At 42.9% G+C, this 16546-nt stretch overlaps 1 protein-coding gene across 5 annotated transcripts in view; it reads right to left on the bottom strand.

The window, feature by feature from the left end:
• Nucleotides 1–16546, bottom strand: part of DYM (dymeclin) — a 237098-nt gene that overhangs the window by 84855 nt on the left and 135697 nt on the right. The gene's annotated exons all lie outside the window — the stretch shown is intronic.

Below are 16546 nucleotides of genomic sequence, written 5' to 3'. Positions count from 1 at the left end.
CTGTCAGAATCCTGCTGGGAAGGTTACAAATGCTGATCGCACAGGACCGTGCGACTGTCACAATGAAGGCTTGCCACCGTCCAAGGGAACAAACTCTGATCACGGGGGATGCTGGAACGGTTGTGTGAAAACGGTCCTCCCTTGTTTTCTTCAGTGCCGTCGGAACTTTGAGCGGCCACTAAACGAGTGGCTGTAAGCCCAGGACGGCCTGTATATATAACTTTTTAACTCTAGAAAAATAGGGCGTTGAAATTCCACCCTCCAGGGTAGACGAGGACTGTGGGCACAGGTGCAGAGGTTCAAAAGTATCTCTGGCAGCAGGCGTCTGCAGGGGTTACGGATCCCGACCCGGATCTGACCTAGCTCTGGTTTTATCCACTTTGGTGCTCTTGAACGTTGGAAAAAGATGGACAGGAGCCTCCGTGCCTCAGGAAGTCAGTAGCATTTTCACTGCTCTCCCCAAGTTTGGTAAATGCAACCGATTCCTTGTCTATGGAGATTCTCAGTCACCCAGGTCATGTCTGTGCCAAGGGGGATTTCTCAAAAGGCAGCTGGACCTTCTTCTTTTTCCATGAAGAGGTTTCACTTCTCGTCCAAGAATGGAATGGAATAGAAAATATGGAATAGAATAGGACAGGACAGGACAGGACAGGACAGAATAAAGAAAATATGGAATGGAATGGAATGGAATAGCATGGAATGGAATAGAATAGAATAGGACAGGACAGGACAGAACAGGACAGGACAGAATAGAATAAAGAAAATATGGAATAGAATGGAATAGAATAGAAAATATGGAATAGAACAGAACAGAACAGAACAGGACAGAATAAAGAAAATATGGAATGGAATGGAATAGAATAGAATAGAATAGGACAGGACAGGACAGAACAGAACAGAACAAAGAAAATATGGAATGGAATGGAATAGAGCTGGAAGGGACCTCGGAGGTCTTCTAGTCCAGCCCCCTGTTCAAGCAGGAAGGAATCCTATACCATTTCAGACAAGTGACTGACCAGCCTCTTCTTAAAAACCTCCAGTGATGGAGCCCTCACAATGTCTGGTGGCAGGCTGTTCCACTGGTTGATTGTCCTCACTGTCAGGAAGTTTCTCCTCAAATTCCAGGTTGCTTCTCTCCTTGATGAGTTCCCAACCCTTGTTTCTCATCCTTCCCTCTGGTGCTTTGGAGAATAATGTGACCCCTCCTCTTCTTTGTGGCAGCCCCTCAGATACTGGAACGCTGCTATCATGTCTCCCCTGCTTTTGTTTTTTCTTCTGACTGAAGAACCAAGAAGCTTTTTCAGGTCAGTCAGAACTGAAGAAGCTTCTTGGATGAGAAGCGAAACGCCTTCAAGGAAAATCAAAACAAGTCCAGTTGCCTTTGGAGAAAGGGTCCTTCGGGACTACTGGCTTCTTATTGCTTTCTGGACCCCCTCCGAGTCTCACTGTCTCTTCCAAAAGCTATCAAGAAAACTGTAGCAAAATGTTGTGTATGTGTCAGTGTAACGTGGGTTGAAGAATTAATTTCAGGAAGGAAAATGCAGCTTTGCAGAAGGAGCAAGGTGGTTGAAGGAGCACCAGTTAAATACTTAAAACGTATTATTTCTATCTCTATTTTAGCGCGTATCGATTTGAATACTATCTTAATAAGGCATAGGTCCAAGACAAAGAACACCTAACAGCTTATTCAAGCTCTACTGTCAATACAGACAGTCCTCAAAGTTACAACGGCACTGAAAAAAGTGACCTATGGCTGTTTTTCACACTTACGACCTTTGCGTCATCCCCAGGGTCACCTGAACAAAATTCGGATGCTTGGCAACTAACTCATATTTATGATGGTCGCAGTATGTCCTGGGATCATGTGATCTGACTTTCTGACCAGCAAAGTCAATGGGGAAGCCAGATTCATTTAATAACCGTGTTACCATTAACAACTGCAGTGATTCATTTAACAGCGGTGGCAAGAAAGGTTGTAAAACGAGGCAGAATTCAGTTAGCAAACGCCTTGCTTAGCAAGAGAAATTTTGGGCTCCAGTGTGGCCCTAAGACGAGGGCTGCCTGAAAACATTCTTTAGAGCAGGGGTCTTCAACTTTGGCCCTTTGATGGCTTGTGGACTTCAACTCCCAGAATTCCTCAGCCAGGCACGTGCCTGGCTAAGGGATTCTGGGAGTTGAGGTCCACAAGTCATCAAAGGGCCAAGTTTGAAGACCCCCTGATTTAGAAGCTATAAGCTATTTATCTGAACCGATCCTCCCTGTTATTCAGGTTGATCAAAGCAAGTTTAGCTTTCCAAGAAATTCACTTCATAGGCTAATAGCATTTGATGGTGTTTGCAGTTAGAAGGAAAACAGAGGCTCTGATTTCCTTCCCTTCAAATAACAACTCACAAGAAATTCTTTTTCTCCTAGCTACAAATGTAATGCCATTAAATAAAGTGGTTCACCAAAGTTAATAATTAACCCCAAAATACAGGTTTCAGATAAAGGCTTGGGACTGTGGCTGAAATGGTCTCTCAAACCTCTCTCGACTAAAAAAGTAAAATTCAGTAACCGCACCGATTCATACAATTAGTGGCCACTATTATCTCTGTACTATGTTTAGTGTATGGAAAATAAATGGAGGTTAAGCTCTTCATTTAGAAAGTCAAAACATAATTTAATAGGTAAACAAGGAAGGTCAATGTTCCTGTATTCAAAACGGATGTGATTTGGGAAGTACCTTGAAAATAAAGTAATTACTACTACAAATGGGTTTATCCAGCAGACTAATGTATTCAGGGCTTTTCAACCAGTGGTACGGGTACCACCTATGGTACATTGGCACCTGGCGGGTGGTAGGCGACCATCCTAGGAAAGTGGTAGCGGGGGAGGGGAATGAGCTGAACCGGTGGCAGCACCGCACAAGCCTGAGCGAGAGACGGCTGGAGCTGCAGGGCTGTCGGGGCTCAGCGGAAGCGCCAGGATCAGCACCAGGATCCAGCTGGAGCTCAGCACCGATCCTGGCACTTCTGAGCCCAGAAGAAGCGCCGATCCGCTGGAATGTTGCGGCATCTCCAGGGTCTTGTGATCTACATTCAGACGCTTGGCAACTGATTCATATTTATGACGGTCACGGTGTCCCAGGGTCATGTGAGGTGACCAAAACCTGCTGCAACCACCCAGCAGAGGGGGGGATAAAAACCAAACACCCCACCCCACCCCACCCCCGCTGCCATCCTCAACAGAAAAGCTCACAACCATGAAAACCTCGGATAGGAGGAAGAGCGCCGCCGGGCGGGCAGGCAGGTGTCTTGCTCGGCTGTAGCTTGGGGGGGGCACTTTTTTCAGTGCCATTGTAACTTCAAACAGTCAGTAAGCGAACTGTTGTAAGTCGAGGACTACCTGTACTTCATCACTTTTTTCCTTCTTTTTTTTTGATCATCAGATTTTTGACACCTTGCTAGGCGACTGGTGGTACTTGGATGTCGCCATATCCTAAAAGTGGTACAATGGGTGAAAAGGTTGAAAAGCTCTGGACTAACTAACTATTCAGACTAACTTTTTTTATGATAACTTCCTTAACAAATTGTGGGAATGCGGTAGACATAATTTAACTTGATTTCTTTGAGGGATCTGAAAGAAACTCTCCATGTCATATTAAGGAAACTCTGATGCCACGACAATTAAGTGGCCACACAGATGGATTGGATAGATGTTGGAGCCAGTTTGATGCCGAGGTCAAAGTGGTGGCCTACAAGCCAGGAGACAGAGTTCCAGGCCGCCCTTAGGCAGGCAAGCTGGCTGCGTCATTTTGGGCACAGCCCAACCCATCTCAGGGCTGCTATTGTGGGGGAAAAGGAGGCTGGAATATTAAACAGGATTACTGCCTTGAGTTATGTGTATATAAAAAAATGGATGTAATAATAATGGGGCAGCACCAGGCAATTACAGGCCAATTACACATGCTTACCAACAACTTTCCTTGTACCTTGCTCAATAGTAGTAACTGTGAGAGGGATCTTGGAGTCCTGGTGGACAATCCCTTAAACAGGAGCCAGCCGTGGGCTGCAGCTGCCAAAAAGCCAACGCAGTGCTAGGCTGCATTAACAGAGGGATAGAATCAGGATCACGTGAAGGGTTAATACCGCTTTACAAGGCCTTGGTAAGGCCACACTTGGAATCCTGCATCCAGTTTGGGTCACCACGATGTGAAAAAGATGTTGAGACTCTAGAAAGAGTGCAGAGAAGAGCAACAAAGATGATTGGGTGACTGGAGGCTAAAACATATAAGGAACGGTTGCTGGAATTGGGTATGTTTAGTTTAATGAAGAGAAGGACGAGGGGGGACATGATAGCAGTCTTCCAGTATCTCAGGGGCTGCCCCAAAGAAGAGGGAGTCAAGCTATTCTCCAAAGCGCCTGAAGGCAGGACAAGGAGCAATGGATGGAAACTCATCAAGGAGAGTAGCAACGTAGAACTAAGGAGTGTTTCTTCTTCTTCTTCTTCTTCTTCTTCTTCTTCTTCTTCTTCTTCTTCATTATTATTATTATTATTATTATTATTATTATTATTATTATTATTATTATTATTATTATTATTATTATTATTATTATTATTATTATTATTATTTGCTAGCTGATGTAATACAGGTAGTCCCTTGACTTACATCAGTTCATCTGGTGACTGAAATTATTGTACAACAGCACTAAAAATAATGACTTATGTCCGTTTTTAACACGACCATTGTGGCACCTCCACGATAACATGATCAGAATTTGGATGCTTGGCAACTGACTCATATGTATGACCGTTGCAGTGTCCCGGACTCACGCGATCCCCTTTTGTGACCTTCCAACCCGCAGTGTCGATGGGGAAACCGGGTTAACTTACCAACTGCAGTGATTCACTTAACAGCTGTGGCAAGTAAGGTCCTAAAAGGGGGCAAAAGTCACTTAAGAAATGTCTCACTTAATCACGAGCTCAATTGTGGTCATAAGTCGAGAACTAGCTGCCACTTATGCAGTCCCGCAGCATCAAGTTGAAAACAAGCTTTTTCCAGCTGAGCAGAGAAGAAATGGAGGAACAAACGATCAGCGTCTAATTGATAAGATGAATTTAGAAAAGCAGCGAAGGAAGGAAGGTGTGAAGGAAGGAAGGAAGGAAGGAAGGAAGGAAGGAAGGAAGGAAGGAAGGAAGGAAGGAAGGAAGGAAGGAAGACGCGAGACTTCAGAGTATCTCTTGGATTACATGAAGACTAGATAATCCGCTGCCTGGAACTGACAGGTGCCAGTAGACGCATCAGAAGCCTCGGGCCAGGATCAAAGCCCTGGGCCAATCCAGTCGTTAGGCATGGAGGGAAGGGTGGACTGGACTCCAGCGGGACTAAAACGTCCGACAGGAAGGCAGGACACAAAAGAATGAATCTGAGGTATGGCAGGCAGAGCCCAACTAAATATTTTAAATAGTTCCTAACTGTAAAAAAGCAGTTAGGCAGAGAAGTCAATTAAGCGTAGAGATGAGGAGATTCCTGTCAGGTGAGGTCTGAGGCCAGAAGTCATCTTTCATTTGGACTCCAGCACGAGGAAGCTGAAGTCAATGGTCCAGAGCAGAGGTAGGGAAGGACGGCCCCCTTTATGACTTGTGGACTTCAACTCCCAGAATTCCACAGACAGCTTTGCTGGCTGGGGAATTCTGGGAGTTGAAGTCCACAAGTCATAAAGGGGGCCGTCCTTCCCCACCTCTGCTCTAGATTGTTGTCAATTCCATCTTCTCTGCGATGGACTTTGGCCTGGGAGGGAACTGACCCCACACCCGGCGGGCTGGGAGGCTCTATGCAGAACTACTCGCTGGACGAAACTCAGAGAGTAAGGACAAAGGGAGTGTAAGAGGAGGCACTATTAGCTTCTTGCCCAAGAATGTATGCCATGAGGTCTTGGTGGCTCCCTCCAGTCATCGGTGGAAGCAGGAATTACTGGGAGGAGAGGAATTGTTGAGGGAACAAGCCAGGAGGTGAGGTGCAGGTAGGCCTCAATTTACAACAGTTCACTTAAGGACCGTTTGAAGTTACAGCGGCACTGAAAAATACAACTTGGGACTGTTTCTCACACTTGCAGCATCGACCGCTGAAGCATCCCTGGGGGTTAAGTGACCAAAATTCGGACGCTTGGCAATCGACTCATATTTATGACGGTCGCAGCATCTCGGGATCACGTCATCCCCTTTTGCGACCTCCTGACAAGCAGTCAATGGGGAAGCCGGATTCAGTTAACAACCGTGTGTGACTCGCTTAACAACTGCAGCGATTTACTTAGCAACTGTGGCAAGCAAAGTTGTAAAATGAGGCAAAACTCACTTAACAAACGTCTCACTTAGCAACGGAGAGTTTGGGCTCAATTGCGGCCGTAAGTCAATCTATATTCAAGACTCTGTGGGAGCCAGATTCGGCCTGTTAATCCTTTAAGTTCCTTTCTTTTTATCAAAACAAGGAGAATTTTTTTTTGTAGCCCTTGCACTTCCAATTTCCCAACTAGGTCTAGGAGATTAAGTGGAGAAGGTGGCCAAAACAAACTAAGGCACCTGCAATGTCCTTCAATCAGTTCTGGATATCTGCTGTTAAAGTGAGAGCTGGATCAGGTTAAGTCAGTAAAAAGTAAGTTTCAGGAGAAATTGGCCAGAGAGAGCAAGAGTGCCTTTCTCTCAGGCTTACCAAAGCTATGAAATTCCCCCCCCCTTCTTTATTATCTCTGACAAAAAGTCTGGGGCCCCGGGGACCCCCTAATTAGATTGACACTGTATTCCATTTATGTGGAAATTCATCTCATTTCCATACCAGAAACGTGATATGTCCTCCGAAAACTGAAATAAAATAAGCAAAACATGACTTTAAAACGAAAACAGTCACTCTTTCGCAAATTAAATCAATCCATCAACAAGTTCATCACATTTTGCTGTTGTTGGTTGAAAAAGAACGTATATTCAGAATTCTGTGGGAATCCAAGAAGGATTTAAGGGTCAGCATTTTTATATAATGACAAAACAAAAATGGGTTCCAAATGTTGGATAAACATATATCTTACAACTGCAGCAAGCATTTTTAAAAGCTATAGCTTTTTTGGAAAAACAAAGACTTTTATATACTTGGCAGGGGATACTCCAATTTTACAATTTCATGTCTGCATTTCACAACTTCAGTTTAATACGCAAAATGACTCAACAGCAAAGTCCTAACATCCAGCTACTATACACTAGACTGGACTAAGAGTATACGAAGACCGATCCCATCTCCCACTTTTTAAGTTAACATCTCCTTTGCAGGTGTGATGGCAGAAGCAGAAGGAAGTGAAAATATGCTAATTTGAAAAGGTGGAAGAAATCCAGAAGGCTGGGTTGCATTCGGAGTGGCGCGAAACCAGTGCAACAGATTACAGGTAAACCTCAACTTACAATCTTTCACTGAGCCTGGAATTTTGGTTGTGAGCCGTAATTGTTGTAAAATGGGTCACATCACAGGACACGGCCCAATTTTACAACCTTTTTATTTTTGCGGTGGTTGTTAAACAAATCCTTTGTTCTGTAGGGGGCGTTTTTTGCTGGAAACCAGAAGTAAACACCAATTACTGTTAAAAAAAAGGTCATAAATTGTGGTTACATGACTGCTGGACACTGCAAGTAGCTATGAATGCACATCAACAGATGGAATGGATGGAAACTCATCAAGGAGAGAAGCAACCTGGAACTAAGGAGAAACTTCCTGACAGTGAGAACAATTAACCAGTGGAACTACCTGCCTCCAGAAGCTGTGAATGCTCCAACACTGGAGGTTTTTAAGAAGAGACTGGACAGCCATTGGTCTGAAATAGTGTAGGGTTTCCTTCCTAAGCAGAGGGTTGGACTAGATGACCTCCAAGGTCCTTTCCAACTTTCTTCTTCTTCTTCTTCTTCTTCTTCTTCTTCTTCTTCTTCTTCTTCTTCTTCTTCTTCTTCTTCTTCTTCTTCTTCTTCTTCTTCTTCTTCTTCTTCTTCTTCTTCTTCTTCTTATTATTATTATTATTATTATTATTATTATATAACTTTTATTCATAAGACATGAAACTCAGTCAACTGAACACTCAAACTGACTGGCACTAACGGCTGACACGGGTTGCTGCCAGCATCCTAGGTATCAACCAGGTATCTCCTTAAAATGTAAGATGTTCCGAGTAGCGCAATTTTTTCCAGCTTTGCTGGAGTTATTGCAGGAAGCTGCAATTTCTTGATGTATTTTGCAAAGTTTTTGGACATAGTTCCCAGTGCCCCGATGACAATGGGTATCACTGTTACGCGTTTCATCCATAATCGTGCAGTTTCAATGACCAGGTCGTGGTATTTCGTAATTTTTTCCAGTTCTTTTTCTTTGACTCTGGCATCTCCTGGTACAGCGATATCAATCAGCTGTACGCTTCGGTTCTCTACGACTGCGATATCTGGCGTGTTGTGTTCCAAATGGCGATCTGTCTGTTTTTGGAAGTCCCACAAGATCTTCACCCTCTCATTCTCGACAACTTTTTCCATCCTATGTTCCCACGACTTTTCAGACACAGGCAAGTCGTATTTTTTACACAATGCCCAGTGGATTAGTTTAGCAACTTGGTCATGTCTAGCTTTGTAATCAGTTTGCGTGATTTTGCTGCACTCACATATTAAATGTTGTTGTTGTTGTTATTTGCCAAGTGTCCCAAATGCAGTCACTGCTGGACCTGCCTCCCCAAGCTGTCAACTTCAAGTCTGGGTTTTAGATCCCTTTTTCCCTCCACCATAACCCTGAACAGTCATAATCGTGAACCATAAACAGTCACTGTGACTGGTCATAAGTCAAGGACTCTCTGTATACAGATATATACAGGCAGCCCTCGGCTTTTGATTGCATTTGAACCCCAAATTTCTGTTGTTAAGTGAGACGTTTGTTAAGTGAGTTTGCCCTATTTTACAAACTTTCTTGCCTCGGTTGTTAAGTGAATCACTGCAGTTAGTAAGTTAGCAAGACGGTTGCTCAGCGAATCCAGCCTCCTCATTGACTCTGCTTGTCAGGAGGTCGCAAAAGGGGGTGACAGTTAACCCCAGGACACAGCCGAGGTCATACAGAGGAACCTGTTGCCCAGCGTCTGAATGTTGATCACATGATCCCGGGGATGCTGCAAAGGTCGTAACTCTGAAGAATGGCCGTTGAGTCGCTTTTTTCAATGCCGGTGTGACTTTGGTCACTAAGTCGAGGACTATCTGTATCTGGGAAAGGAAACTTCTTTTGAAGACGGGAACACATTAAAAGGCACGATTGGAGAATGCAGCAGGATTCTCCCTTCCTTGTTTAACGTGCCAAAAGTCCAGTACAATCATCCGGAACATTGAAGAGTTCAATATAAAAGTTTTCAATTCCTCCTATTTCAGTATTGCTAATTTTCTCTCTGACCTTCTTAAACCACTGTGGGAAGAAACTGCTGAGCGGTTAGCGTGAATGCTAAGTCACTTGCAATGCAAACACGGAACGGAGATAAATTTAAAACATTACACTGTTTAGTATGCGCCTTTCCATTTTCCCCCTGCCCTTTTCTCAGAAAGATATTTGCTTCGCTTTTAAGACCTCTATTAACCCTATTATTTAGGGATTACGTTATGGTGTTGGGTGCTTGTTGCCTGAAAAATGGCCAGAATCAGTAAATCTATGGCTTGCGTTCAAAACGTAATAATCAGCAGATGCTCTGCCCAGATATAACTCGAGCAAGAATCCCAGAGACAATTCGCATCTTTCCAGTTTCCTCCACGGGAACAGAAGTTTAACTGACAAAGAGTAATGCTCCCCAAATGGCAGAATTGTGCGTAAGGGCACTGCAAGGACAGCAAATGGCTACCTGTTGCCCACCTGGCCACCTTGTTCCTGGTCCTGATATGCGGGGAAGCAGCAGCAGACGAGGAAGAAAGATAAGTTGAACCTACCAAGGTTGAGGAGGCTCTTGACGGAGCCAACAGGCTTATGTATGAAAAAAACCAAACAAAATAAAACACAATATTTCTCCCTAGATTACATTTAATCAGAATGACGCACCACGACATCTTTTGGAGAGCGCTGGAGTTGGGCCAGGACTCACAAACTCTCCTTTAAAAGTTACCTGGAAGCTTAGCCTAAATGGGGGAAGGGTGTCTATTGGATGGGTGGACCCCCAGAGGTTTGATTCCACCTTCCTTATCCAGCATAATCAATTAGGACAGGGGTAGGCCACCTTGGCTCTTTTATGACTGGTGGACTTCAACTCCCAGGATTCCTGAGTCAGCTGTGCTGGCTCAGGAATTCTGGGAGTTGAAGTCCACCAGTCATAAAAGAGCCTACCCCTGAATTAGGAGAACACACCGCATTACAACGTTTGAGGAGCTACATAACGCCCATCCCTGCCTGAATATCTGGCTTTTAATGACGTTTCAGAATCTTTTCTCTAACGAAATCCATTTTCGGATACACTATTTCAAGAACGAGGGGGGGGAAAAGTAGCTAAACCAACCGAAGCCGATGAGAAACATCCATGGCTGGGATCCTTCCATTTATGATATCCTATCAATATAGTATATTCTGAGATATACGATTTAGCTAAATTGTGAAGACGCGGTTTATAACTTTACTGTATATAGCGCATTTTTGGAGAGGTGTTCCCTTTTGAAAAACACTCGGGTCTCAGACTAAAGTCATCGCACAAGTAGCGAAAGAAACTGCGGCTTGTATGGCTATCCTGGAAGACAGAAAATTCTCAAAGTACTTTTAATTAGAAGGAGCCTCCGTGGACCAGAGCCTACAGCATTTGCACGGGCATGTGTAGCAGAATAAATCTGCAAGCTTACGATTACAGGGTTCTTGGAAAAACAGCGGATCAGCATGACTTTCCTCTGGAATTTAAAAGCATGCTTCAGCCTCTCTCAATCTAGTGCCATCCGGATAGATTTGGATTAGGTTCCCAGAATTCCCACCTAGCGTGATCAAAAGCAAGGGATCCTGGGAATGGTAGTTCCAACATGCTTGCTGCGGCTCCTGTCCTCTGGAAACTCCCCCACCCATCCACCCCTGCCAGGTACACCCCTGCCCAGCCTTTTGGGGCCTTCCGAAGGGGCCTGAAGACCCGGCTCTGCCAGCTGGGCTGGGACCCCAGTGGGGGAAAATCCTTCTGGAGGCGATTAAGGGAGAGAGGTAAGACCTCCACCCACCTCCTCCCTGGGGCCATCTTGCTCCCTTTTCCTTTCCGCCCTGTCGATTTTAAAACAATTTTAGCGTTCATATTTATTGTTTTATCCTGCTTTTTATGATTATAAAAGTCCCCTCTGGGGGAGATGGGTGGCATGCAATTTTAATACAGGTAGTCCTCAACGTATGACCTCAACTGAACCCAAAATTCCTGTTGCTAAGTGAGACATTTGTTAAGTGGATTTTGCCCCATTTTACGACCTTTCTTGCCGTGGTTGTTAAGTAAATCACTGCAGTTGTTCAGTTAGTAACACGGTTGTTAAGTGGATCCGGCTTTCCCCATTGACTTGGTCAGAAGGTTGCAAAAGGGGATCATGTGACCCCGGGACACCGCAACCGTCATAAATACAAGTCAGTGGCCAAACGTCTGAATTTTGATCACGTGACCAGGGAATGCTGAAATGGTCGTAAGTGTGAAAAACGATCATAAAATGTTTTTTTTATGTGCTGTTGTAACTTTGCACAGTCACTAAATGAACTGTTGTAAGTCAAGGACTACCTGTAAATATAATAAATGCTTGGAGGACAACTGGCTTGGGAAAGATAACTATAGGTTCTCCTGCCTGAGCAGGGGGCTGGACTAGAAGACCTCCAAGGTCCCTTCCAGCTCTATTCTATTCTATTCTATTCTATTCTATTCTATTCTATTCTATTCTATTCTATTCCATATTTCCTATTCTATTCTATTCTATTCTATTCTATTCTATTCTATTCTATTCCATATTTCCTATTCTATTCTATTCTATTCTATTCTATTCTATTCTATTCTATTCTATTCTATTCTATTCTATTCTATTCTATTCTATTCTATTCTATTCTATTCCATTCCATTCTATTCCATTCTATTCTATTCCATATTTCCTATTCTATTCTATTCTATTCTATTCTATTCTATTCTATTCTATTCTATTCTATTCTATTCTATTCTATTCTATTCCATATTTCCTATTCTATTCTATTCTATTCTATTCTATTCTATTCTATTCTATTCTATTCTATTCTATTCCATATTTCCTATTCTATTCTATTCTATTCTATTCTATTCTATTCTATTCTATTCTATTCTATTCCATTCTATTCCATTCTATTCTATTCTATTCCATATTTCCTATTCTATTCTATTCTATTCTATTCTATTCTATTCTATTCTATTCTATTCTATTCTATTCTATTCTATTCCATATTTCCTATTCTATTCTATTCTATTCTATTCTATTCTATTCTATTCTATTCTATTCTATTCCATATTTCCTATTCTATTCTATTCTATTCTATTCTATTCTATTCTATTCTATTCTATTCTATTCTATTCTATTCTATTCTATTCTATTCCATATTTCCTATTCTATTCTATTCTATTCTATTCTATTCTATTCTGTTCTATTCTATTCTATTCTATTCTATTCTATTCTATTCTATTCTATTCTATTCTATTCTATTCTATTCTATTTTATTCCATATTTCCTATTCTATTCTATTCTATTCTATTCTATTCTATTCTATTCTATTCTATTCTATTCTATTCTATTCCATATTTCCTATTCTATTCTATTCCATATTTCCTATTCTATTCTATTCTATTCTATTCTATTCTATTCTATTCTATTCTATTCTATTCTATTCTATTCTATTCTATTCTATTCTATTCTATTCTATTCTATTCTATTCTATTCTATTCTATTCTATTCTACTTTCTGTTCTAAATACAATATTAAATGCGATTTTCCATGAAGACGTTTCGCTTCTCGTCCAAGAAGCTTCTTCTGTTCTGGTCAGTCAGAACAGAGTAAGCCCCTTGGATGAGAAGCGAAACGCCTTCACGGAAAAACAATACAAGCCCAGTTGCCTTTTGAAAAGCCCCCCTGGGACGTCCCGCTGTAACTGGGCCGCTCTTCGCTTCTTTCCCCCCCCTGCTAGTTACCCAAAGCCCACAGGACGGGGAGGGCCTTTCACCTGGTGTTTTTTTTTTAAATGTAGTCTCATACCTTGCCTCTGGCACAATTTTGTCTGAATCACTCAGAAGAATTTGACAGAATGAGTCTGTTGCATATTAGGAAGCTGCATTATTAAAGTCATTTGATGGTGGGATGGCTCTCTTTCTGCAATGCCTGCAGGATGCTATGAAAGCAAATCTCACTATTAGTCCCAGGCAAATATTTCAGTAGAATCTGAAGACATTCCCCCTCCCCCACCTTGAGAAAAGTTGATTCAAAGATCTATTTTCACAAATGTATGCAATAAAGGGGTTTGGAGGATAAGAGTGGCTGCAAATGTTTTGTTTGGATCCAGATTTTACATAATTAGAGAGACCCACTGCAACAGAGGCCGTGCTTTCTCTGTATTAATAATATGTCCCTGATAAAATCTTGGACAAAACACATTTTAATATTGCAGGGTTAGTGTAATTAAATCTTACCCACCAAAAAGCATTTTAATTACTGTCCTGGTCCATAGCAAAAATTAAAAATGTCCTAAATTGGAATTGAATTAGATCTAGTTTCAACCTGTCTAAATCTGGACTCGATGCACTGTAATAAACGAGGAATACAATTATGAGGGAAATGTTCAAATTCATTTATGCGTTAGGTATGTGTTTCTGTTTCAACATCCACATAACATCCGCATAACCCAGTGATGTCGCATCTTTAAGGCTTGGTGTGTCAAAAATTTGGAAAATGCCTGACTTTAATTTCCTGGTGTCTCACCCCAAGGAAACAGTTCTCCATCTCCCTCCCCACCTCCTATCTAGGCCAGGGGTCCCCACCCACCCCCCGGTCCATGGACTGGTACTGGGCCACAGCATGCCAGCAACTGGTCTGCACAAACAAGCAAAGCCCCGTCCATGAGATGCAGGCAGCACACAAAACCACACACACTCCCATCCGCAGAAAAACCTCTCTCCACAGAACCGGTGGTCCCTGGTGCCCCGAAAGTGGGGGACCTCTGATCTAGGCCCCCCTGAACAGTGGCCCTTGGCAGCCAAGCCAAGCCTGGCCCTGAAGGGGAGGCCTGGCCTGTCCTTGTGCAATATCTGGTGGCTCTGCAAAAACTGCACTGCCCTCCTGTGTGACCTCTGGAGGTTGCGCAAGAGCACGGCTGGCTGGGAGTGCTGGGAATTGAAGTCCACACATCTTAAAGTGGGCAAGGTTGAAAAATATTACTCTAGTGCAGAGGTAGGCAACCTTGGCTCTTTTGTGACTCATGGACTTCAACTCCCAGAATTCCTGAGCCAGCATAGCTGAGGATTCCTGAGCATGGCTGGCTCAGGAATTCTGGGAGTTGAAGTCCATGAGTCACAAAAGAGCCAAGGTTGCCTACCCCTGCTCCAGTGGCTTCCACTTTGCCCCTGCAATGAGGCATTCAAATAAGTGAAGCCGAGAGCAAAGGGGAAATGATACTCTGAAGGAGAACTGTGTTTTCCTCCCCCCAACAATGACTCAACCCCCCCCCCCCCGCTTTAATAGCCCAATCCCCCAGACCGTATGACTGATGGATGCGGAGGAAGTTAGGGATTTCTCAGTCCTGTCCCATTTGCCAAGAGGCTCCTTCCTTTGGTGTTCTGTCACAGGAAATGTGGGTTTGGAAATGCGAACTGCCAACATACTTTTGTCCTTCTACCCAGAGTTTTAACGTCTAAAACTGCAGTGATGCACACTTTTATTATTTTGCTACCGATACACTCAGGCCCTTGAAACGCAGAAGCCGACGTCTCCAGCAATGCTTCCTATCTAGGCTGCTCTGCTTTCTTGATGTTACTAGAAATGCAAATATTTCCGACTCTTCCGAAGGCTGTCTGAAGGATGAATCATTGCAACTGGACTGATTTTTTTTTTTAGTTCAAAATGTTCCTCGGCGTTTTGCAAAGCACTTCGGCTGGTGTGGCAGGAGCTGGTGTATTCCAGCGGCTCTCTGCCGAACTGCCTTGCTCTGAGCGAGGAAGCTGCCTGGATGGGCAGCAAAATGTCTCTCAAACTAACAACAAAAATTAACCCAGTTGCAAGGATTCAAACTTCAGACAACTCTACCTGGGTGACTGAGAATCTTCATCGACATTTCTAATCGGTCCTCTTAGCAGCTAAAACAGACTTAAAAATGCACACACACCCCTAAACCGGGCTTGACTCCTGGCGATGCCACGGGTATGTTCATCTAGTTTTCTTTGGCAAGAACGTAGAAGGGATTTGCCACTGCTGGTTTGCAAAACGCCCTTCTGACTCCTTGGCCCAGCCCACCGCCCTAATTCTTCAGCCTTTGGAGATCATCCGAAGTTGGCCAGGTGCAACTTCACACATGGCAGAAGGCTGCATTAACCAGATTTGAGAATCTGGTATTTCCACGGCCTTCCCCTTCCGTCCAGCAGGGGATTCTGGGAGCCAAAATACAGCACATTTGGATGGTGCCAGTTACAGAAAGGACAGATATGAGAAAATAATGTTCATTCCTCTTTCGGCGGAGTTTCCTGATCCACCCCCACCCCCTCCCCGTTTAGATAAATTCAGTCAAAGATTTCATTCCTACAGATGTTTGTTATTCCTGGTTTTAATCTGAACAGTTCGATAACCTCTCTCTTACTGCTACGTTTTCCTCTTTTGTAAAGACTTTTATTATTATTATTTTTTAAAAAATCCTTTCTTTATAGACAACTATTGTTTGTTCTTAAGCAAAGGAAAGTATTTTAAATTGCATGCCATGTTTTCTTTTTCTTCTTCCCTTGACAATCAAGCTGGTTTTATTTATGTTTACTGTGTGGTCTCTCTGCCTTATATGCTTGCATAGTCAGAATGCTGTTATTCCCCATTACGGATAATCTCCATATTCTGGTCAAATTTTGTCATGCAATTTTCCCCCGTTGCTGTCCGGAAACTTTTGGCACCAATCATAAAACACCAAGGAATGTGCCAAGTGAGTTTAGCATTAATTTAAATGTACTATTTTATTTGGAGAAACTCTACTGTGCTATGCTGTTCTTTGTGGAGGACATTTAGCATGTATAACCTCAAGCTTTTCCACAAATTTGAAGAGTGAGTCAATATTTTTTTTAAAAAGGATTTTCTTATCTTAATTTTGGGGAATAGGTTTAAGTTTAAGTTTATTGAATTTATATACCGCCCTTTTCCCGTAGGACTCAGGGCGGTTTACAAGGTATTTAAAAACGTCAATACAATACAAAAGTTAAAAACAATTTAAAATAATTAAATTTGATCTCTGAAAAAAAAATCAATTAAACACACCCAGTGTCTTCCATTTGCACCTATTTGGTACTAATTCAATTGTTTCTTAGTGCACCCTGCTAAAACATGCTGC

The sequence above is a fragment of the Vipera berus genome (genome assembly GCF_964194415.1).
Source record: "Vipera berus genome assembly, chromosome: 2".
In the NCBI taxonomy this organism is placed as follows: domain Eukaryota; kingdom Metazoa; phylum Chordata; class Lepidosauria; order Squamata; family Viperidae; genus Vipera; species Vipera berus.
Note: the sequence above shows the minus strand (reverse complement) of the source record. Positions and strands in the feature narration are given on the sequence as shown.